The sequence below is a fragment of the Filicampus tigris genome, chromosome 12 (assembly GCF_054856515.1).
Source record: "Filicampus tigris isolate MCC_2025a chromosome 12, RoL_Ftig_1.0, whole genome shotgun sequence".
Taxonomy (NCBI): domain Eukaryota; kingdom Metazoa; phylum Chordata; class Actinopteri; order Syngnathiformes; family Syngnathidae; genus Filicampus; species Filicampus tigris.
In genome coordinates, this window is record NC_141228.1 from 14,172,293 (window position 1) to 14,198,068 (window position 25,776).

At 40.9% G+C, this 25,776-nt stretch overlaps 1 long non-coding RNA gene across 2 annotated transcripts in view; it reads right to left on the bottom strand.

The window, feature by feature from the left end:
• The window catches only part of LOC147138622 (uncharacterized), a 79,675-nt gene that overhangs the window by 50,663 nt on the left and 3,236 nt on the right, over positions 1–25,776 (bottom strand). For both annotated transcript variants that reach the window (XR_015089045.1, XR_015089044.1), the window contains exon 3: positions 1,304–1,418. This is a non-coding gene — a long non-coding RNA (uncharacterized LOC147138622). The remainder of the gene's footprint in view (positions 1–1,303; positions 1,419–25,776) is intronic.

Below are 25,776 nucleotides of genomic sequence, written 5' to 3' on the forward strand. Positions count from 1 at the left end.
GACATACGCTACAATGCGCAAAGAGAGGAGCTGCTAAATTATATCAAGAGGACATATGGGACACAGCGAGACAATTCCAACTCACATGAAAATATAGTACATCTTTTGTTTAGTTAATTCATCAGAGTAGCAGTATTAATATTATACTTCAGTACATCCCTAAGGGGCTTTCAGCAAAATGCTGACTAAGCATGTTAGCATGCTAAATATACTGTACATGAAATATGCACCACTGCAGTTGGTCGTCAATTATGTGGACCACAACACTAAAAATGTCTTCATTTGGTTAAAACTTCAACCACAAATGGACTTCACCCCGGACTGGTTGACAGTTAACTCATTCACTGCCAGATATTTTTGGACCCTCTTTTACCCTAACCTTTGAAAAAAATACAAACAAATTCCTGGGATTGAATGGCTGGACTGTGAAAAGACAAATAAATATGTCAATGGCAGTGAATGAGTTAATCACATGGTGATTGGGAAGAACCCACTGAGTGAGAATTTGTCACATTCCAGCAGTGTAAAAGTCAGCTCTGTGAACCACTACACTATGAAAGTCTTCTTTCTTAAAACTATCACCCACACATGGACTGCATCCGAAACTGGTGGGCAGTCAGTTGCAGTGTGATTGTGAACTGCTCAGTAGTGGGAATCGATCCCAAGTGAATAACTACACTTCCAATGCCAGCTTTACTAAAGCCACTGTCAACCACTGCAATACGGTCGATAACTTTCCAAAAACTAAATGCTGCAGCCGCTAGCGGACAACATTGTCGGCAGTCATTGACCAGGGTGAAGAGCTTACTGTGTGAAATGAACCCACACCACACTATAGGAAACTTGGCTTTTTTTTTTTTTTACCATTACTTAAAAAACAAAAAAGATGATTTTCACGTTATATGTACAGTCCATCTGTTAACCTGAAAGTTCATTTCAGGTGGCAGTTGAGCACAAACTAATCTTTCATTGTTCACACTAACTTGTTTTTATCTGATTACATGTCACAATTTTCAGTTGGCGGATATCTCATTTAGCGATAAAAGAGTACATCATGATGAAATCACTATTCTTTTCTCCATCTTGCATCATGCCTCCTGTGTGCCTTTGTGTTGTTGTTTTTTTTCTTCCCCCTCTCCAAGATATCAATAATTCAGGCTTGAAGTTGAGGATGAATAATTCACAGGCTGATGTCAACCATAAAGCCCACTTTTAGCGAGAAGCTACTTTGGAGCCGAGTTCAGCTCATTTGAAAACTATTGGTTCTCCCCCAACCCCCCCCCCCCCCCCCCCTGCCTCTCACCTCTGCTCATTCTTCCCGCTGTCATCCCATTTCTGCTACCTTCATCCACATGGAGTTCTCCTTTCATTCTTCCTTGTCTGCTAGATTACATGCATGTAGAGCGAGGCGCCTCTGCCTGAAAGAGACAACACGGGGACAAGGATAAGTAGTGGTGGCTGAAAAAGGGATTTGACTGCCTATCCTGTCAGCGCACAATGCACACCAACAATCCCACCAACTAATCCCATCGCTGCTTCAAATTGGAAGTGTGAAAACATTGAGGGGGGATCCGTGCATGTCGGCGGGCCGCACTGGAGCGATTTTCTTCTTTTAGTAGTTCTTGTCATTCTCAGTCTGCTGCACTCCGACTTCCTCGGCCTCCGTCTCGTTGCCCGTGTGACTCACAGCCTATTACTGTACGATCCGGCCTCTGGCTCGATTTAAGCACACGCGCTGGCTGCCTCCTTAACAAGAGGCAGCATTCATCGTTTGATTAGGCATGACGCTAATTAGGATTCATCAATACCATTAATGTGCTCATCCAGCCCCGTGGATCAGAATATCTGACTCATTTCCATGAAGGTGTTGATCCACCTATTGAGTTTTCTTGTCAGGCGACCCGTCTCCTTCCATTTTGTCATGCAGCGATGCTTTGTCACTGCCTTTGGCATTCAATAGCAGCTTTTTGTTTTGTCTGCAACGCAAAGCCGTATGCGGTGAGTCATTTCGATACGTGTGTGCATGCACACATCTGGGCAAAAGTGAATCATGTAAGCTTGTCTTTGATCAGTGGGCTACAAGTTGTGCACCTGCTAATTTAGATCATATTGCTTCATATTTTCTTTTTCTGGTCCCAGGGCACAAAGCGCGGTCCAAAAAAGGCAACTCGGATAAGTTTGGTATGAAATAATATCACTTCAACCTCATCAAATGCATGAAAGGTTTACTAGAACAGAGATGTAGAACAGAGAGTCAGCAGGTGCTGTTTCAGGTCCAAAAGAAAAAATGTATGTGACGCTGGGTTTTGCTTTTTTTCGTCATTTTTGTGACGGTAAACAAAAATGTGATGATTACAATCCATCCATTTTTTTATAGCGCTTGTTCTCATTGGGGTCCTGGATGTGGCGGAGCTTATCCAAATGACTTTGGGGGGGTGGCGAGATGCATCATGGACTTGTCACCATTCAATTGCAGGGCACATACGACCATTCACACTCACTATGTATACATGTCACAAATTACACAATTAAAGATGAAATAGCTACTGATGAATTTACTTCAAAAGTAATTGAAATTACTTTTTGGGTAATATCATGATGATTATTAAATTGTTTGTTTTCCAGTTAACAATGGCATTTTATCAAGAAAATACACATGTTCAACCATTTATGTGGACAAACAAAGAACCACAGTGGAGGAGAAATAGATTGTAAATGTGTGTCATTATATACATTACACTAATCTCCGCCATTCGGGATTCAGCACTCCAAATAATACCACGCACGCTCACCGGACAATGAGTGGTATTTTGACCAAATACTGTTCTATAATAACAAGTGAGCCAAAAATATATTAGATAAATGGTAGCCCTGGAGAAGCAGCGGTGTGAACAAAAACTAAAGACGAACAGAGTCAAACAGAGCTGAGCAGAAGCTGCACGGGAGATGAAAGGCCCCCCCAAAATCCAGACCGAAGGCTTGTGTGGCCAGCTCGTTTGAAAAGCACTTCACTCCGCGGACGTGCATATCTTCAGGGAGTGGGAAGGTGGTGTGACAGAGGCAGACTTTAATCAGGAGCTAGGCCAGGTTAGAGGGGCCCGGCGTGGGAGACGAGAGAGGCGGTGGGATAGAGGCCTGTGTAGGCACCAACTTAACCCTCCACTCTCCCCTTACATCCAGTCCTGTGCTCACCCACACACTCTCCTCCATCCCCCAACTCCCCCTCGCTTCTCTCCGTTGTATTCATCACCCTCTGCCCACACTGCAAACTTCACGCGGAGACCGAAGAATAAGAGCGCCGGCTTGCGCGTTTGGCTAAAAAAGTGTCACGGAAGAATGCGCCCGTGTAGCGTTTCCATCGCGGCTTCTCGTAAAGTGGAGTGATTAAAGTACAGGAGCAGACACACACAGGGAGTGGCGGTGGAAATGAGCAAGGGGCCATTGTTTAGTCAATGCACAAATGTGAGAGGAGTCAGCCGGGTCAAAGCAGCCTGTTGTGCTCAAATTCAGCAGAGTGAGATATGATCTGAAAATCTAATGATAATTCGGGGAAAGTTTTCCTACTGAGGAAATTTAATTTTCAATAAAGTATGAATGAGTATGACGCGCTGATTGACCCATATGCAGGAGCATACATTAGAATACTCTTCACATGGGAAAAATGATCACCAACCAAATTCCGTAATTTGTGCCACTGAATGCACAACAGTTCAGTGGTTGATTACTTTTCCTCAAGGTTGGGTTAATTATTTTGACCCAACAGATTGCGTTGAAGACTCGATTGAAGATGGTCAGCATTTTTTAGTTGTGTGTACTGAAGTTGAAGTAAATTTAATGTGACATTATAAGAAAACCTTGGTGGCAGGCAACTGGATGGCTCAGTGGGAAACACCAGGGTGGACAGCCCAACCCACTGAAAATTGGTAGTTTGCATCAGGAAGGGCGTTCCCTGTAGGAACACTGTGCTGAGCATATCATGCCTGTTTTTTTTTCCCCGAATCAAATCAGACGTGATATAAAAAAATTCTGATAACATTTTTGCCTGCTGAGTTTCAGGCATGAATTTATAGATAAATGAATTGGGTTGTAACTTGTATCATACTTGTATCATGTTTCAAATGAAGTCACCAGAATATTAGAAACAGAAATTACAGATGCATTTGTAAACCACTGCAAAGTCCAACCAAAATAGTACAAATAATGTTAAATCGACAATCAAAACAGATATCTCTATCATTATTGATTTCCAGTCACTGAGAATAAAAGCACTCACAACTGATTAAATGTGCAAATGCTGTGAAAATGGAATCATTGTATTTTTGAAGGACCTCTGAAAGTCTGTACTTTCATTTGAGGTATTATGCAAATTTTCATCCTGTAGGGAAAATTCAGTATTTATGCCAATATGGCAATAGAAATACTGTAATATGATGACGCCAGACATCTTGATTGATTTTCTTTTCCCACTTCAAGCTTTTGCTCTGCAAGCTATACTATAACTCAAGTTTTATCTTCTTTTGTCTCTCTTTTTTTTTTTTTTCTCATCGAAAAGAGCTCCAGACATCCGTTGACAGCTGACCTAATACGAAGGTCAGGTGTGAAGGAAAGTGCTGGCGTCGTGAGTTAAAGGCCTGTGGTCGATGTGGTCAGCACTTCCTTGTCTTTTGAACCTGACACAAAGGGCAGCATGCGCTCTTTAGCGACGGCGACGTTTCCCTTGCTGTTGCTATCTGCTCTGGTGCATTTTGACCACAGGCTTTATCTCGAAAAGAGCATTCATCACTACTTTCTGTTGGATGCTTGAATCACCAGCTAAATATCAACAATGTGTCTTTTTTTCCCATCAAGTGCTTTGACTGAAATGGATTCTATATTGTACTGTCTGCTAGATGCAATAATGTTGTGTTAAATTATACCTTGTGTTTTGCACTTCAGCGCCACCGTAGGAATGCAGCGAGACTATAATGTCTGTAATATTAAGTATCTTTAGCATGTAATGCCTTACATTCTAGAGCATAAAGCGATGGTTGCCGTAATTGCATTATTAACAGTAATAACGCATTACAGCACAAGCAGGGTAAAATGTCAGCCGCAGGTAGGCAGACTGGTTGAGTTCATCCGTCACTCAATCCGAAGTTAGAACCCAGCCAAGTCTACACCCAGAAGTGTAATGTTCATCTGTATAATCCCTTTGAGGCATGACTAGATCATTTCATAGAAGTACGATATGTCTTAAAGGTCAAGTGTGGTTCCCAGCATATTGTCACAATGCTGCTCAGTTTGCCTGCAGAAAGCTGTTGAACGTTTATCTGTTGTGTTGATCATGTTTGCATCGTTACAGTACACATGATGCCTTTACTGGAGCCTTTCTAATGAGATGGAAAGATAATAAATGGGATGAAGAAAGAATCTGTTCATGACACTCTAAAAACAGTCGGGTTAAAAATAACACAATTTGGGGTCAAAAATGGGGCGATGCATTACTTGGGTCCATTTGACCCGACTTTATTTGGTAGTTAAGTGGTAGTTTTGTACAAAACAACAAACAGTTGGGCTTTTTTTGTACAAAACAACGCAAGAAGGTGGGTCAAATTGATCCAATTGGTGGATGGGTCCATTTTTGACCCAAAATTTTGTTATTTTTAACCCAACTGTTTTGAGAGTGTACCACCTCATTTTTGAAAGTCAGGAGAAGTGGCGCCAGGGGTTGCTCATATGTGGCTTTGGCTGACGATATTCACCGATGACATAATTCATGTTGGCAGCAGCAGAAAAATCAAGTCAGGAGTCTAAAGAAATATTTTGTCTACTGAAAATGCATTTGAAATGCTACACTCATTGGTCGATGGGTATGATTCCTTTTTTGGATGCAAGAGGTCCTACTGTTCTTGCAGCTCTGGGACTGGCTGGTGTGAAGATTCGTGGTTTCATATGGGTCATGACAAACCAGTCCTGGGTTGATATTCTTGAGTACCGCTCAAGCTTTAGGTTGGCTGGAGAAGTGGATTTGACTCCTGTATAGATTTGAGGCTTGGTAAGAATCAGGACAAAGCAGAACAACAATAGAGGTTTGTGCTAATAGACATGTTTTATCTTTCAGGAAGAAATTTGAGATTTTTTATTCCACCCATTGAGCAAGTTTGTCCCAAAGTATTTAAAGGAGCCAATTTTTTCATAGCACTTTCACTACATAGGCTTTTCAAGGGCTCATTGGGAATCGGTATGTTGGTCTAGGGTGTGATTCTTGCTTTGGGTGTAAGAAATTCTTGGGTCCCAGGAAATTCTTGGGTCCCAGGCAACCCTTTAAGTTTGAGACAGGCTGCAGTAGTAGACTTTGTCCATGAAGAGATTAGATGTGAAAATTGGGCCAGCAATGCTTGTTGCACCTTTTCCTAGTTTTAAAGCTTGCATTCCATAGTTTCTTTTATATGCAATTGTCTTTTCAGTAGTCTTGTGGCTTGTTGATCGAGGGGTATGAATCTCAAATCCCGGTTGAAGTTTTCAAAGGGCTGTAGCAGTGGACCTGGCTGATGCATAGATTTGAGGCTTTTTCATGAAAATAAAACTAAATATCAATTGAGATCCACTGGGTTGTTTCATGTACGATTAGACACTAATGTGATTGGAAGGCTGAAGCTAACTGTTTATCACTCAGATTCATCAATAGGTCTTTTCATCTTCAAGGTATCTTCTTCAACAATATGAAATCAACAGCTCTATGCGTGATACGATTGTGTGAGACCATTTTATTCATTTCATCTACACAAAACTGGCTGAAAAAAAGCTTGTTTCCATTATTTTGTCACATGCGTTGACCATGTTTGTATCAGCCATAAACACGTTTTTTCCTAGTTGACTTTTTTTTTTAAACTTATTCACTGCCATTGACGAATTTACTTGTCTTTTCAAAGTCCAGCCATTCAATCCCAGGAATGTATTTATTTATTTATTTAATTTTCAAACATTAGGGTAAAAGAGGGTCTGAAAATCTCTGGCTGTGAATGAGTTTTTAGGGACATTTTCAGAATGGCTACTTGAAGAAATGCATTATGCTATATTTGCCGGCAAACGTGCACGGGCCGAAGCAGACAGGATTGCTGGTTGTGTTACCGCTCACTGGCACGTTGCTATTTCTCGCCAGTCTGAGGGCTGCTGTCTGGCTGTCAACACAACACTCCCTCTTTTACAATCATAGACAAAGGCGAAGGCAAGCGAAATGTGTCAAGACGCCACTCGTGCACGTCATAATTTCCCCCCCGACCCGCATCAGCAACATATGCCTCTGACGTCAGACTACCGGCGCACGTGTCCTAGCGCACTTCCTCCAACATACGCTGTGCTCAAGGCACGCACAGATCCGCGTCACGCTGAGCGAAATAGCAGGCCTCGCGCATAACAAGGCCAAAGAATAATGAAGTGGAACATAAACAGCCAAATCAAGCATAAGAGGAAAGGATGAGAGAAAACTGTTGGACTAACGGGAATATAACTCACTTTGTTATGACACAAAACAACAGCCGGGGTGAAGGGAAAACACACAAAACTAAGGAATGAGAGATAGGAAAATGTTGAAATGAAAGGTAAACAAACCCTGACAGCTAGAATAACATCCATACAAGTTCTCCGAGCTTACATATTACGCGGCTCTGGAAAGAGTCTGCAATATCAATTATTTTACCGAAGAAAGTCTTATGGGTACAAAAGCAGGCAATGACCGAAAAAAGGATTAGTTTGACACCCTGTGAGTTAGCGCTTTCCAAAGGTTCATCATGACGATTTATACCAACTTCACATTAGTTCCGGAGAATCCAAACGACAGGAAATTGCCGTTTTCTGGCGTTTCCGGCAAACCAGCTAATGAGCCGCCAACTGGGCCGATTTCGCGGAACGAGGTGAAACGACCGTGACCTAGCAAAGAGCACGTGCCCAGGCCTGCCCTTCCCTTCTGGCTAAGTCTGCCCGGCAACAATTAATGCTGAAGTGTCGCTTGCCATGCATTGCAATCTGCTCCGGATTGATTGGTACAAAAATCAATGCTGCTTGGGGAGCGACTGCCAACATTTATAGAGTTGTCATTGCAGCGTCAGCTGAGCGACGGGAGTGGCATCGGTGTACAATAGCTGTGCGGATGTTAGTTTAAGGCTGGGGGCCTGTGGCTGTTGACACAGCTGCCAGGGGAGACAGAAATATTTGGTAATACGACATTGAGTCTCAGGGGGTTGTCGGGGGGAGGGCAATGACTTTGAGAGAAGAACAGGTGACTGGTTGAAGAATAGTGCTGAATTGTTTGGGGAGGGAAGAACTACAGACTGTTTCGACGATTCAAAGCATTGCTTGTTGTTACACCATTGCCTGGAAGGCAGTGTGAAAGGGGCTTCTGTTTGGGTAACTCTGAATGTGTTGCTTTGGCCTTTTCAATGAGAGGAACCTTTAATGCCGCTCAACCCTGCAGCCACGGACCTTTGTATGTCCCGCAGAGTACAACTCTTCCCGGAAGATATGATAACGCACCAGAATAACCCGCCAATAGTTATTTTGGTTTCATGTGACAAAGGGCCTGACTGTGAAAACACATTATCTAATGGGAAGTTTCCAGGGCCCAGAAGTCAAATGGAGCATTTTGGACAAGTAAGTGCATTTACAAGAAAGAAAATAGAGGTCCTCAATTCCAACCCAATTACATACCTGTCAACTTATACGTTTTTCCCGTATTTTATACGTTATTTGATCATTTCAAATTGTGTACGCCGTATAACAATTTTGGGACGGGAAAAAAAAAAACAATTAAAAACTTGTTTTTTGTTAGACCGCTCTCATCTTGCCCATTTCGGCTCTAATCCGGATCGCCTCGGTCACTGGTAGAAGACGACAACGTCATCATCGATTGCTAATATTGCCGCGATACACTAGCAAATGTTATCCTCGATTTATTTTTCGTGCGTATTGCGGCCTTGTCCATAAAGCATGATATACGCACGCGCGTCACGTTATATCCGTTTCTATATATTTCGAAGTCAGGCGTTTGTGTTATAATCGAAGAATCAACCAGTTATAATTGTGAAAGTAAGCATGGAAGAACTGACAAGTAAGAAGAGAAGAACTCAAGGATCAGGTCGACACAAAAAAGAATGGGAATCTCTCCAAGGCGAATATGCTGGATGGATTAAATCGTCAACAAAAGGTACTCAATTCCCGTTCTGCGTTCCGTGTAAAAAGGATGTGAAAGTTGCTGCAAGTGGAATTTACGATCTGAAGAACCATTTTAAAACTGGCGGACATGTGGAAAATAGAGCGAGAAGCAAATCACACGTCTTATTGAGCAAGCACTTCGTCTCTACTGCTGATCCAGCGGCATCCCACAAAGTTACAAATGCAGAAATTCTCTTCTGCCATTTTCTTGTGGAGCACAATGTCCCGTTTATGTCTGCTGACCACCTCTCTGACTTAGTGAAAGCTATGTTCCCGGATTCACAAATAGCTACGGTTAAGATTTTCGTCCATCCATCCATTATTGATACCGCTTATGCTCGGGTCCTAAGGGTCGCGGGGCGTGCTGGAGCCTATCCCAGCTGTCTTCGGGCAGTAGGCGGGGGACACCCTGAATTGGTTGCCAGCCAATCGCAGGGCACACAAAGACAAACATCCGCACTCACAATCACACCTAGGGGCAATTTAGAGAGTCCAATCAACTTACCATGCATGTTTTGGGGAATGTGGGAGGAAACCAGAGTACCCAGAGAAAACCCACTCAGGCGCGGGGAGAACATGCAAACTCCACACAGGGAGGCCGGAGCCGGGATCGAACCCACGACCTCTGAGCTGAGAGGCGGACGTGCTAACCAGTCGACCACCGTGCAACCTAAGATTTTCACATGTATCCTAATTTCTTATTGACATTCCTGGCGTAAAGTCAACAATGGTCTGATTGCCATTGCCATAAAAATCGTTTGAATTAGTTTATTAATAATTATTCAATTCAGTTTTTCCTATTATCATATTTTATTAAAATTATTTTGTTTTCATTTAATGTAAATATTTACATATGTATATATATATATATATATATATTTGTATATATATATATAGAGAGAGAGAGATTAAAAAAAAGAATTGTTTGTGTTGTTTATTTGGTAAATAAAATAAACTTGTTTACACAAATTATCTTTGTTCTTATTCTACATAGTCTGTCTTGCTGTGAGTAAATAGGTGCGGCGTTGTGTTTGTTTTATTATCGCTTAATAAGGGGAATTGCAATCATTAATAAGGGGAGCAATTGGCCGAGGTTGACAGGTACGCAATTATGGAGCCAGACACAACTTTTAGTGTTATTTACAGATGGTTTAGTTCCACCTGCATGAATTTGAGGGAATTAAGAAGAGTTTTAGTTTAACCAGCAAAAATTCTGTAGTGATTTACAGGTGCTGACTTGTACACATTTTCCTGAATGGACCTGTTCTACCTTTAATTGAGGACCCCCGATCTGAACTGTAGACCTAGCATCACAAGACAAAGAGTAAAGCAGAAAAATCATCTCTATCCTAATACTGTTGCCTGCACACACATAAAGGTCATAGCAGTTGCCAGTAATAAAAAAGCAATATCCCCAGACATGATAATACCGCCTTAATCCTGTTATCACAATGTCATGACAGAGACATATAGGATCTAAAGAAGTAATAAATTACACTTTCGGGTAATGCTTATGAGCTGCAGTACTTTGGAAGTAAACATTGCCTTTCAGAAGATTGTACGTTGTCATTCTACGGACAGAAAACCAAAGTAAGGCTCATAACTTAAGCTGTCTTGCAGTTGCTCAATGATGACGGAATGTATTAGAAGTCATTTCGAAAATGCTTTTGGCCTACAGTACACCAGGGGTAGTCAACAGGCAGCATCCAGCCCGTCGGTCGCCTATTTGTGGGCCCCATACTGTTACGGTCCTCTCCAAGATTCAATGTATCAATTGAAGTACGGACATGTAGCAATACCAAAATAAATACATCAAAAGAGAACTCTGAAAGCTCAGTTAGTTGGTAGTTAGTTTTGTAAACGTAAGATGTAGTTGCAGTTACTTTTCATTATTCTAAAAGCAATTTTTGTTTTTTCATTAGTTTTCATTAACTGTAATAACTTTGGCGTGTTAAAACATTTTGTTTGGCTGTGTGCTTCAAGGACAAAATGAGTACACAAGCGCCTTGTTAGCATTAGCCATTACTTGTTGCACAAGAATGTGTTATTAAGTGTTTTCCGTGAGATTTATTAGTTCAAGTTACGCTTAATGAGAGTCAATGACTCACTTCAACTAGTGGAAGTGGTACATTTTGTCATTCAGAATAAGAGCATCATACAGAAGTCGATATACTGCATTAACTGTGTAAATATTGCTAAACTAATCGTTCATTTGCAAGTTTAATCATTTGACTATTATTAATATTTATATTATGGTTGGGTTCACTTACCATTCTGTATTTGGTTATTCTATCTCATGCTTAAAGTGTTTGTTTTCCTTTTTTTTGTGCATGGTTCTTTGTGTTTATATTTAAAAATAAAAATGTTCATATTGTCGTGTTCTTTAATCGAACAAAAGAATACATGGGACAACTATGAACTTGTCAGTAGCTTTTTACTTCTTCTTCAACACTCAAACGACAAACTGCCTGCTTCACCACAGCGCATATCCAATACGTCACGCCAGGTCCGTGACCAAAGATCAGTACAACCAACAAGATTATTAAGTCTACTGTAATTTCGTTTACACCACACATATGTCCTAATATATTTACTTATCACATTTTGTTTTGTTCAACTATTTTTTTCCCTTTATGTCAAAATGAAAAGGACATTTTATAATTTCATTGTTTGTATCAAGAATGATATTTGGTTATGAATGTTAGAGTATTAGCAATTCAGCGACCCCGATAAATAGACCTTGAATTTATTGAAAAATATTTGCTTTCCTTTTTCATTTGTATTTGACTAATCTTGACCGACACTGTTGACATTTAGAATAGAATTTAACAAATGAAATACCGTAATGGAAATTGAAAGAAATAGGTTTGCACAATCAAGCTGTATAGGCAAGATTTTACGAATCATAAAAAATCCATATGTATAAATAAGTTAATCACTGCATGATGAAACTAAAATCAAATAAAACCACTAACAATTTAATGACACAGGAGGGTTTCTAAAGGGTTGTGTGACTCTCTTTAACATTTTTAACAGCCATTCAAGTGTAAGAATATGTTCTTCAATAAATTAAAAAAATGAATAGCTACATGAAAAAAACATCTTTTATTTTTTAATGGTATAACTTCAGGAGCATTCAGCCTCAGAGCTTCACCTGTAATTTGATTTGCAGGTTCACTGTAAACCACTGCAGACATCCTGTTCTGTATGTATCATGTATTTGCATATGAACTGGAACACTTTTATTTCATGTCACAATAGTCAATCCAGGTTTAGTCATAAAACTTTTTAATATGGGACAAATATCCTCAATATGGTTTTGAATAAAAAAATGTACAGTATATGACAGATACATGGAAATAAGAAAGCATGAAAAACTAGATAGAATGGATAAGACAATATTAGTTCTCACTCAGGTTACATTGGGTGTTTTTGCGAATGAAAATATATATTTTAATGTGATACGTATACATATTTTATGAAGTCTGTCAGATCAGCTTTACCTTTGCCTCTACAGTCATTAGTAGTTTTGTGGAACATTCATGTTTGCCCTGTAATTGATTTAAATAAATAATTATATTACATGTATTAAATAATTAAATAATTTTTGAAAGAATATCAAGGAATTATGATTTATAGTGGACCTCTGTATACTTGCAGTTCAGCAAGCATGTATTCACTTATTTACGGATTTGAAAAATATTTTAATCATTTTATTTATATTTTGTGGCGGGGGGGCAACCCGCATTTTTATTGGTTATTGGTTCTTTCACGGCATTTTTTTGGTCAATAACTTGTGGAGTTAATAAAAAAAGGTTTTATATATGCGGATTTTCGCTTTTTACAGGGGTCCACTGTATTACAATTCATGACAAGTGAATGTGGACTTAAAAGAAAAAGGAAATGACTGTTGTTGAAAAATGCAGAGAAATGGCAAGAATGGAGGCCAAACAAAGGATGCACATAAAATGGAGTGCCCACATGTCAGTCTACTGGAATGGCTAAATGATATTACAAACGACATAGTCACATAACTTAAGATCATCAACAGACACTAAATCTCCAATCCCTGATTAATCTGAAAGACTTTTTATACGTCTCGGTCGGCGCCCCTGTTTTGGTTAGTAATGGAATTCAAATGGGCTCAGCGATTACCTCTTTAATGAGTCTATGAAGTGAGATAATTACATTACTACTTTGTTTTTATCCAGATGGGAAAAGGGAGACATATATAAGTGGATGATGCACCCGGTGACTAATTGGGGCACGGTGTCTGTTATTATGTTTGAGGAATTACTGGATGAAGTGGTGGCACTTATTGACACCTCATCAGTCTGTGTCAAGTTAGGGAAAATTGGAAGGTACAAAATAATGATGTTATAGACGGCGCTTTTTTTTTTTACTGGCGCGTACGCGAAGCATCACATAACCACAACCCATCCTCCAAATGTTCCTCCGGCAGCAAATTTAACTGAATGTATAGACACACTAACCTATGGTTCATTTCCATTCTGCCAATATGAAATGTATGAAAACAACAATGGTGGTCAGGGACCCAAATTACTGCTTTCAGTCAAATTAGCCTCTGGAAACTAATGTAATCATTTAGCACTTCACTGGGTCATTGAGAAGAGGAGAAAGCATGCTCGAGCTGACGTGATTTCATGCAGAAAATTTATTCAACTGTCAATATCATTTAGATCTGTCTGGGTGAGCACCGGAGGCTGTGGGGAGGGGTTGCGAGCGGTGGTGGTGTTTTGCGGATTGGCGCTCGATCATAACGACTTTCTCTTCAATCCTCACTTCTTTGAGGTCTGGTTTGTTGTACGTCCTTGCATTGAATGAAATGTACATTTACATTTTTTCTACCATTGACAGACAACGTACTTTTTTTTTTTTTGGTTTGTTTTACTGGCATTCATTTGAAAACTGCTTGGTAGCATTCCCTAGTGCATGATGGATAGTTGCGATGAGTGCTGTCTAGCCTGTGGCCCTGAGCTTATTTTTTTTCTATTGACCTGTAGTATAGTCTGAAAATTTAATTTAACACACATCGATACTTTGAAGGAGACATTTTTTAATTGCTTCTATACACATACAGTTGTGCTTTGACTCGTAAGAGTAATTCATTCCGTGACCGCAACAAAACACTCTCAGATAATCTTTCCCCACTGATATGAATGGAAATGCCATTAATCTGTTGCAGCCCCGATCAAATCCAATAAATGTTGTAATGTGTTTTCAGTCAGAAAAATAGCACTCTACAGTATTGTACTTAATAAAAAAAAACACACACAGAAAAAAAAAATTACATCCAATTTTTGTGTCTCATGTTTTTGCTTTAATACCCAGTGTGGCTTCTTCATATGTGTGCTTCTTGTCCACCGGACGGCAGTATAATATAAACACACGTGTATACACCAAGAAGACGGTTACAGGTGCTCAGTAAGAAGCAATCATATTTGTTTTTTGCACAGCAATATTGGCATGTCAGTGTTGTTTCAGTAAATTGTCGGTGTACCTGTGTTGCTTTAAGGGTTTATAGCGCCATGACACTGATGCTCAGCCCGTCTATGTTATTTTACATTGTGTGTTAGCATTAAGCTAGCGGACATTTGAAAGACAAAGTTATGTGGTATTCTGGTTGTATTCTTTTTTTCCATTTGCTTTTTTTTAACTGAAAATAACACCCAGCAAGACTGCTAATCTAAAGATTCATCATCCACTGTTGGACCATTCAGTGCTATCATTGCATTCATTCCAAAATGAATTGTTGTCCATGTACAGTACACAGCCGTAGAGTAGATTGACGGATCACGATAGAGCCACATGCTGGTAATTGGGATTTTTTTGTCGTCTGCTTCATAGAGCAATGAGTCAGCGCACAAGAAAGGATCAACAAAGAGACACTGCCAAAGAATAGATCCTGTCCACGATTTGCATTTTTAAGCTTGAAGCTTTATAGCCCATAAAGACATATTTGCATTTCCCCCCCCTCCACAGTCTTTTGCAAAAGGCAATGCAGGAATTGGCCTGCTGAGACAGACGGATGCCTCTTATCAGTTGTGACTCAAAGCAAATCTTTCATCTGTAGACTGACTGATTCCCTTTGTGCATTACACTTACTTGAAACACGGAGTTATGTAAGGTAGTTATAAAAATGCGTGCGCGAGCTCTCTCTCAGATGGTATCAAGGTGTCTATTAGTATGTCTTGTAGGGTGGGCAAAAGAGACAAAACATCACAGACGTCAGATAGAGAGAGAAAGGTATGAGCCCCCGGGCTGCAATATAACCAGACACGGCACTGCGGGTTCGCGCTGCAATATTACAGGGGGCAGAATTATAGCTGTAGATGTGTTATCTATAGCATAACTTTCCAGTGCTTTTGACACAAGGGCACAACACGGCACTGTTTATATTGCGGTACTTCAAAATGATGGTTCTTAGGCAGTATTAATAAATGTCAGTTGACGGCATCAAAACAAGTAAGACTCAGAGATGGGTTTGTATACTTTAGATGAGATATAGTGGCGCAGTACTCCGGAATAAAAAAGAGAAAATCTCACTCGCAATGTATTGATACAGTATTAATACACCAGTTTCAATGTTCAAAGTTGCCATTCAGTTATTCAGAGTGCCCCAAAAAAGGTGTGCTGGAGCCCATTGCATCAGGCAGAAGAGATGGAAACAGTTCTAGCATAATCTGCTGATTGGTTTATAACATAGGTCGTGTTCTGCCTCTCCAAACACATTCACTCTCATGGTGTAAGTTCAGCGAACAAGTGCCCGTTGGACAAAACGTCCGCTTCTAGCTACGGAAAAGTTCGTCTTTTTGATTTGGCTTAGCTTAACTAGAATTCCGAGGCACATTGTGGCCAAAGGTAGAATTTCTGGTCGGTTACTGCACCTTTTGTTGCTATAATTCCTTGTTGTGGCATAATGCTGCGGTCAATGAGGCTAAACATATCACATATTCGTTACCATGACTACTGCTTGTTCTTCTGCTTCCATTTCTTCATCTACTTTCGTTTGACAGTTGGCAAATATTCTTGGTGCATTACGGCCACCTTCTTCAGCAATGCATGGCTACTACGTCTACTACTAGTTCTTCCATTTATTTTGCCAGTTGTCGAGTGCTTTCGGTGCATTACCGCCACCTTCTGGCACGAAAAATATTCGCCAACCGCCATAAGAAAGTCAACACTGTTGGGGGGGGGCGGGGATTTTTTATGCTAGTCCGAGCTAATTTTAATACAATACAAGTTGCACCTGAGTATAAGTCGCAGGACCAGTCAAACTATGAAATAAAGTGTGACTTAAAGCCCGAAAAATATGGTCATTTTTGCAGAGCAGAAAGTATATATTCCTGTCAATAATATTATATAGTCAGTCTACATGTGTTGCTACACATTTGTGTTCAAATATCTGCCACTTAAACGATTAAAACTACCGCATATATCAATGCTAATTTTGTTAGCCCGTCTCTAGCATTTGACATTGTACACTAGCATTAAGCTAGTGGACTTTTGTAAGTTATGTAACTCTCCTCCACAATGAAAATGAAGTATGAATTTGCCCCTCCTGCTATTTGGATTACGAAGCATGACACGGCCCTGTTCCCAATCTTTAATACTCTTTATCTGGAAGTTAACTGCGTAAATTGCTCCTCACCCAATTGTTGCGAGACTTGTTGCAGTTGCAATGGTCTGATGTACTGCATTTGGGTATGACGCGAAAATGAATGTACGTATGGTTTTTCTAATTTTCTTTATTTTTAAAAAAAAAAAGAATGGAAAAGCAAATGATAGGTGTAAAAGCGAAATATCCCCGTGAATTTGATTCTTGTAAGTTACTTGTTTGTTCCAGTCGCTTTCACTTTTCTGCTTCTTCATCCACCCTCATCTCCTTCCCCTGTCGGCTTCTCATATTCCTCCACCCACACTGACCCTGTTTTATTCAAGACATACTGTATAATAGAACACAATATACGGGGGCTTGGCTCGCCGAGTGCTTCTGAGGGCATCCTCATCGGCTCGGCATCGCGCGCCATCTCCCATGCACCTGAGGCCATTGTGGGTGGTGACAGCGGTTCCGGCCCGGCTTTGCGTCATCCAACGGGGGGCCGGGTAGGCTGAGAAAGCGGCGTAAATGTCAGAGGAATTAGCTGCCACGGCGGCGCCCACAGAACGCAGCGTGACAATGGGCGGGAAGACAGGAGAGAGGACAGCAGCTGTAGTGCATCTCTAAGCCGGAATCACAACTCTTGTTTTTTTTTTTTTGCTCCATCTTCCTTGCCAACTTCCTCACTTGTCCTCACGCCCTCGCTCTCTCCTTCTCGTGCTCTCTTTCTGTATCACTGTCTCGCCCACCTCGCCTCTGCCCGCGAGCGGTTTGGAGCAGATTATAGGCCTGCCACCCCCACGAGCCCATATACACAAACATTCACTCACACACCGGCATAAACACTACTGCAACGGCAACACACACTTGGTCGACTTTTTCTGCGCCACCTACGGTACCACTACAGCGTATTCCTCATGCGCAAGAACATCCTGTCCGGTCCAAATGTGGTTCGACCTGTGACAAAATGTCCCAGCAAGAGTAAACACAGCCAGGAGGCGAGCAAAAACAAGTTGGCGAAAGTGAACCGTAAGGCAAGCGCGTCCAAACTGTTTTAGTGTTTGCGGTAAAGTAACACTTGTAATTAAGTGCCATGGACTCTGTATGGGTCGCGTAATTGCGGAGGTGCAATCTGTTGGGGAGAAAGGCTTTCTTACCATTGCTTATTATACTTTTTGTACTGTGAATTTCTCATTGGGAGACAATTGTAGTGAATCGTATTTAGGGACCCACCATGTATGAGCCGTGATGATACAGTGCGTCTAGAAGTGTGCCTGTGTTCAGAATCATGTACTTATTCCCTACACCTTAATCACTGGATAGGCATTTTTATACAGTGGAATTTATAGTTGACTAATGAAATGAAATGAACATTTCAAACATATGTAGGTGCACCATTCGTTACGTCATTGCTGTTGCATAATGTCAATGTCAGTGGCCAGACCGTAATAGATTTTACGAAATTAATGCAAGCAAAGCACTACATTACAGGGGAGGTCAACCCAAACATATTTTTTTCAAGAATATGTTTTATACAAGCCCACTAGTTGAAACAAGGCATTCTGATAAATATTGCGTTTGTGGAATAATCCACCCGTTTCTAGCCATCTCTGGGGGCAGCCATTTTGTCACTTCTGTCGACTAAAAATGACATCACAACTACCCAGGGCTCAGTTCATGACCAAACACGGCTGACATGTTTTCTGAAGCTGAGCCGCGATTGGTCGTTACCTGAGCCCTGAGTAGCTGTGATGTCATTTTCAGTCGACAGAAATGACAAAATGGTGGCCCCCTAAAATGGCTAAATAGGGGTGGATTTTGCTGCTTAACTTATATTCCACAAACCCAATATTAATCAGAATGCCATGTTTCAACTCGTGGGGCTGCTGGGAACATATTCTTGAAAAAAATAAGTTTGGGTTGATTTACGCTTTAAAGATGTTTTCGCACTGAAAATTAATCATTTCCATAGAAAAGGAAAATACGTTCAAAAACAAGCCTAAAATTACGACTGAGTCTGTTTTGGGGGACAACATCACTTGTAAGTCCAGAACTACTGAACTTGACAAATTTTGTGTAACAAGTTATGTTTAGTCTTCTTTTCATGACTGTGTAAGATGATGAAATTTGTGTTTGTTTGTCAACTTATTTTGTTAAGATATGTTTATTTTGTTTAAAAATGAATAAATGAAACAGGCTTGATAAGCTGCTGCTTCACCCTACGCCTTTTAGCTTGCTTTTCTTCTACAATTCTGTTCTGACTGTTTTTTTACTGAAGCTAATCAAATAAAAATCTATCAATCAATCATTGTTTGGACCATTAGAGCGGACCTTTAATTTTACAAATGTACATTCACATAATTTCATGTCAACTACATCATTTATGGATAAGGTTTCAAAAAAGCTGTCGAAGCATCAAAACCTGCTGCAGTGTGTATACGTGTATGCGTGCGTGTGTGTGTGTTTTCCATCATGTTAGTGCGCATCCTCTGTCGTTAATGGCTGCCCTGAGCACTCCCTACAACACCTAACTGATCCTCTAATTGCTTTTCCTCCTCTGCATTTGTCATCATCCAGGCATGCCTGTCATGTTAGCAAATCTGTGAGGAGGGACTGTCCACTGGAGGAGGCAGCTGGGATTAGAAGGCCACTGATAGTTGCTAGGTAGGTCGCCCCCAAAAAAATCTGCTGTGTTCCTCAACCAAGAAGCTAACGTTGAAATAGTGATTGTTGGCTGCTAGTTACAGACGGCAATTACTTTAGGGGTAGAGAATAAAATCAAGTTATATGTTAAAGGCAAAATAGATACATTTGAGAAGTATATGTTTAGTCATAGCAAAATATATAAATAAATCGGATGGGGACCTCTACCAAGGCAGGCACCTGCAAGCTAAAGTTGACAGCAAGGTTTTTTAAGTTACATATTTGACTGCCATTCCACATTATAGAAAAATATATAAATGTGTTGTTTTTTTTCACAACCTTGGACAACGCGTGGTGTAAATTCAGTTTCAAGTCACCATCAGTTTGGAGGCGCATTATGGATAAGTGTATCATTGGCTGCATTGTGTTCCATGTGTCTACTGTGAGCAAATTTCTTGTAAGGACTGAACTACACTTCGATAGAAATTAGTCAAAACACAGGTGGAGGTAAGAAAAAAAAAAAAAAGAGTTGGAAATTGGCAAATATGGTGCACGTTAAATATTTTTCTCCCCGATACATAAACATGTATTTCATCCACACCAAAAATTACACTATTAAAAATGACACTTAAAGTAAATTACTTTAATTTAGCTTTTAATAGTGACATTTTTGGGCTACTATCCCACCTTGCTAGGCAGGTTTTTTTCTTTTTTATATATTTTTACATGTATTTATTATTTTACCTCTGTAGACCAAGATGCATGGTCATATGGTAAAAAGCTTATGTTGTATTTTCATGTCATCACATTTTACGTCATTCTATGTGAGGTGTGTTCAATGTTTAAATTCAGGACCATGCATATGTTCAGATGATTAAGACAATAACCTCCATGGAAACCGCACAGCTCACGGATAAGGAATCTTTTTTCCTATAAGGGGCTAAAGGTGACCCACCAGTAGCATAGTCTTAAAGGGACAGTGAAAATATGTTTGAAATGCTTTCCATAACATTTGCACAAATTGCCTCATTCTTGCAAGGAGGCCCGCAGTGGAGGTGCGGATGTGTGTGGAAAAAGAGGATACGTATACTGTACTGTATGTAGGGGGGAGGGGTTTGGCTCTCCTTCTGGTGGGGATTTGATGCTGATGAGGTCTGTAATAGGAGAGAAAGGGGAGCGTGAGGGGAATAGATTGGGACCCCGCTCTCCCCTAAGCACTTCTTCCACGCGTGCCTATTTATTTCCATGCGCCTTTGCTTTGACCTTTCTCCAGCCGATGACGGTAAAATCACATCGCCGCCAGAGAGTCACACATCTCGCCTCTGTATGATTTCCTTGTTTATTTTTTATTGCTGCAGTTGCCCACGACGCAGAGGGTGCGGCGTTTCATCCAACGGGGGAAGGGACAGCTTATGACTCAGATAAATTGTACCTGTGACATCGTGCATAAGCTTTGAATATGCAAATTAACAGGCAGGCAGGACTGAGAGCACATTGTCGCATGCTAGCGCTCGTCCATTTGTGCTTTTGCTTCAACCACAATCAGATTTCTCCTTCAGGAATTTGCAAAGCATATTGAGGGGAAACAATATGCACTCGACTGTGCACTTCATTTGGCACACCTGCACACCGTGATCAGCATCAGAAGTTCTGCTCTGTTTGGGCACATGTTGGATGAAGATAGTCTTGTGATACAGAAATTGTGCAACAATCAATATGCCGGAAGAAAAACAAAAGAAAAATCCCAATGTTGGCAGCTTAAATATTGATGTTTGGTACAATATTATCCCAATAATACAACGAGCCACAGGTGTCAAACTCACTGTCAAACCGATCTGGCCCACCTCATCTTTTTAGAAAATGCGCAATATCACACTGCCAGAAGCAAAAACGCATCGCGATATCGGACAACACCAATATTGACATTCTATGTCGATACAATACATCACGAGAATAGAAAAGAACGAAACCTGACCAGCATTTCTGCAGCATATCCAAAAGAGGCCCGCACATGTGTCTGAACGCACGCAGCTATAGCAACAAATGTACACATTACAAAGACAATGCTGTGTAATAGGAAACAATCCAGATTGAGGGGGGAGGTATAAACGTATTCGTAGACATGCTGCGTGGCATGACCGCTTCAAACAAAAGGAATACACAGAGCCAAAAACGCAGATGGAAAACACTCCCTCTGTCTGTTCTCCTCCTGCACACCCCTACACACACTCTCTCTCACACACACACACGCACACACACACATGCTTCCTCCTCATCCTCCTGTTGTGTAAAGCAGATGCAGGCAGCCCGGCAGAGATAGAGAGTGTGTCGGTCCACGCGAAAGCAGCCATGTGACTAAAAATAAATGAATCCTCGGGTGAGGGAGAGCCACGCTCAAAGGTCTTAAAATAGCCGCTCAAACAAAGGCACGAATAAACGAGAACGAGTGAGTGGGTTTTATTTTCAAGAGGAAACCACCCACCCGACCATCCTCCCCACCTCCCGCACCCGCCTTTATCACTCTTTCACGGCAGCTACTCCCCGGTTGCTAGGTTACGACACTTGTGGCCGCCATCCTCGGCCCAGAGGTGCTCTTGCTTGTGCATCATGTTTTTTTTACGGGGTATATTTGCGTTGTGATTTACGGAAGCATCAGGAGCAGTAGGGGTAGGTCGGCTGTGGGGGCTGGGGGGCGTCTATCTGTTCAATTTGTAAGACCACAGCTTGTGTTTGGCATGTACCATGGAAACAGTGAGGACGCTAATTTGAGTGTGCTAACGGTCACTGCAGGGGGAGGTGGATGGAATGGAAGCCCACATGTATGCTCATGCCTTTTTGGTGTGTAGGGAATGTAAGATCGAGTCATTTGCTTGCGTTTTTAAACGTTTGTATACATCAGCCCTTACTCATATAGGGGGACAGGCCCCCCCCCCCCCAGCCGAGGGGGCACAGTATGATGCCGGGGGGGGGATGCGACCTGAAGGACATGTTTTGTTTTTTTGCCATACAAGAATAAAGCATAATTGCACATCCACTACAATAGGAGGCGCGCTGATTTATTTAGTTACTCATTTATTTTGAGGCAAATGTACGCATTTCAAATTTTTTTTGTGACAGACTAAAAAACATGTTAATAAAGTTATCACGCCATCTTTCTCTTTTGGCATGCTCTTGACCGGATGAACATTCCTTCTGATTAAAGGACAAATAAACGTTTTTTTTTTTTTAACTTCCAGTGGTTTGCAATGACATTTTTTTACCCAAGAGTGGAGAAAAGAGCTTCTTTTATTTATGGATGCAGCTTCAAACAACCTTGTAGCACTGGCACCATTGGCACAAAGCGGACACTTTTTATTTATTTATTTATTTTTTACAGTGCCTCGGGAAGCAACTTACAAAGTGAAATAAAACACAAAAGTGACTCATGCACTTTAGTGAGAACAGTTGTTGATGTTCAGCTCTGCATAATTTGGGCCCCTTGTGTGAAGCAGCGGAAGAGCTGCTCACTCGGTGAAGGTGACTCTCTGATGTGACGAATACGGCAATGATCCCATCGGAGAGGCCTTGCACAGTCGCTATCAAGTGAAATCTATCTTAGCACACTGGTTTTCTTTAGCCACCTTCTTGATTTTCTTGGCCTTTTGGAATGAAACCGAGTAAGAGTAGCATTTCCCCTTAAAGTCAAAGTCACCCAAACATATTTTTTTCAAGAATATGTTTTATGCAAACCCACTAGTTGAAAGAAGTTCACACAGCCAATGGAAAAAGAAATGTAATTCAGTCCAATTTGCAGGCCAGCGAGAGCTCAGGATTTCACGACACTACGGGCTGGCGCGCATGTGTTTGTGGATGAACTCTTATTCCACAAACACAAGATTTTAGCCATCTGTGGGGGCGGCCATTTTGTCACTTCTGTTGACTGAAAATGACATCACAACTGCACAGGGCTCAAGCGCACTGGCTAGCCTTGTGTGATGAATAAGCATTTTACTCCTGACTACAAAATATACTATTCTCTCATAGTACTATTATAATATTAATACATTCATTTCAGTTGAATGGAATGGAAAGCATGTCAAGCTATGATTCATCACAATATTGATATTTTGAACTTGGACTACACTCATCAGCAACCAAAGTTAAAACAAATGTGCAGCACAGATCACATTTATTTCATCTGGGGATAGTGGTGAGGTCAAAATTAAGGCCTAAGGGTCGTGTCATTTCCTTTCCCTCCCGTGGCTACAAGGGGCTTGGTGGACATTGTTTACTGGTCACCGAGTTTCGTCTTTGCCTCCCTCTGGCCAGCAGGGAGTTGGCCTGCTTTTAAAGGCCGGGCCTGGTCCAGGTGATTTAAAGCAGCCTGAGCTTTAGCCACCCCATTTCACCAGTTTCTGTCTTTCATTTATGCACCAGTAAAAAAAAAAAAAAGATCACAGTCCTTGTGTTCCTCTCTCCTCAGGAGGTTGTTATTGCATCCTGGGGAGATTTACTGGGCAACCTTGTGTGCCAGGAGATGCTTTTATTTGTTCTTTTCGCTTTCATTTTCAGGCTGTTTTTCGATGACCTCGCAATGCACAAGTCAACAACGCGGAAACAGAAGAGTAAATAGTCATTTTGGTCTTTTAGTTCATCTTTGTGTCACGTGAAGTCATTGAGGCATCAATTGTGGGAGGTATCAAATGGTCCTGGGCGGGAATAACAGTTTAGCTGTGAAGAGTTCTCAGAAACAGCGGTTATCACAAGAAAGCAAAAATCGAGCATTTTCAGTTTAACGGTAACTATTTTAGCTGTAAAGAAAAAATGCAATAGTTTAAAATTATTTTGTTTCAATTTCTGTCGACAGCACATTTGATACATTTTTGATTTACAATAAAATGTGTACTTTTTCAAATGCCTTCACATCTTTGGAAATAAAATGCAATTAAAAAATACTACAAGAATAATCATAGCATTGCAATTAAATGTAAATGTGAGTACATAGTTAGAATATTACATGGGGAAAAGTCATAATGCAGTATTCCATGAATAAAGTTTTAGAAGAGAAAAGTGGCGAGTGGGTTACGAGAATAAAGTTGTATTACTAGAAAAAGTCCCAATTTTATTATTTTTAGAAAATTCACTCGTTAATGATGTAAATGATCACTTAGTCTTGCAACCTAATTGTAGGAATGTTTTACTTTATAAGAATAAGAATAAGAATAAGAATGCCTTTATTGATCCCACAGTGGGGAAATTTTCATTGTTACAGTAGCAAAGATATAGGTCACACAGGGGCGGCGGCATAATGTGGCCATTAATGTATAACATTGACGGCAAACATTTAGAATCAAACCTATGTAGATATACGCAGTAACATGTGTATATACACATGTGTATACACACCAACCTACATCTACATAAAAAATATGAGGAACACTCATTTCGGCCTGTACATAGTACAGAGGAAAAAATACTCTAAGTGACAGTGCTGCAGTGCTGTAGTGAAATGTAAGGAACAGCATTGGATAAAAATAAAACTAGACTAACAGTAGTGGGGAATGTTGAGTATTGCACGGTATTACAGTAGTGGGGAATATTGGGTATTGCACGATACGAGCTCAGGTGCAGGACTGCACAATTGCACTAATGACCGCCAGTTTGTAGAGACTACACAATGTTCTTGTTAAAGAGTCTGACAGCAGCAGGCAAGAAGGAACGGCGGAATCTCTCCTTTGCACAGCGAGGGTGTAACAGTCTGTCACTGAAGGTGCTGTGGAGTGCTGTTAGGGTGCCCTGGAGGGGGTGGTCCGGGTTGCCCAGCATTGATGACAGCTTGGCCAACATCCTCCTGTCCCCCACCGAGTCCACAGAGTCCAGGGAGCAGCCCAGGACAGAGCCGGCCCTCTTGACCAGTTTGTCCAGCCGCTTCTTGTCCCGGGCCGAGACGCCGCCTTATCATTACAATACTAGCTTACCTATTAAATGTCACGAGCTTTTGTGGTTGTAAATGTATTTATTTTGCTATTATTGTACGGCCACACAGAAGAATTAAGGTCAAACAGTCGATTGGGAATTTCTACACAATATTTTGTATCCTTTTTTGCAAAGTGTGAATACTCCATATATTAAAGCCACACTGGGCAAGACTACAACCTTAATAAAAAATGTTCACAAATCTTTTGATGAAACATTGTCTTACAAGTAGTTGAATGGGACTTTTGTCATGCCCTGGCGGGGTCTGTATCATTTCTACGGGCACTAAGCAACTTTGAGGAGGATGGGAGCAACCCTGCCACACCAAAAAAATACAAATGTCCTGAATTTCTTTACGGCATACGCAT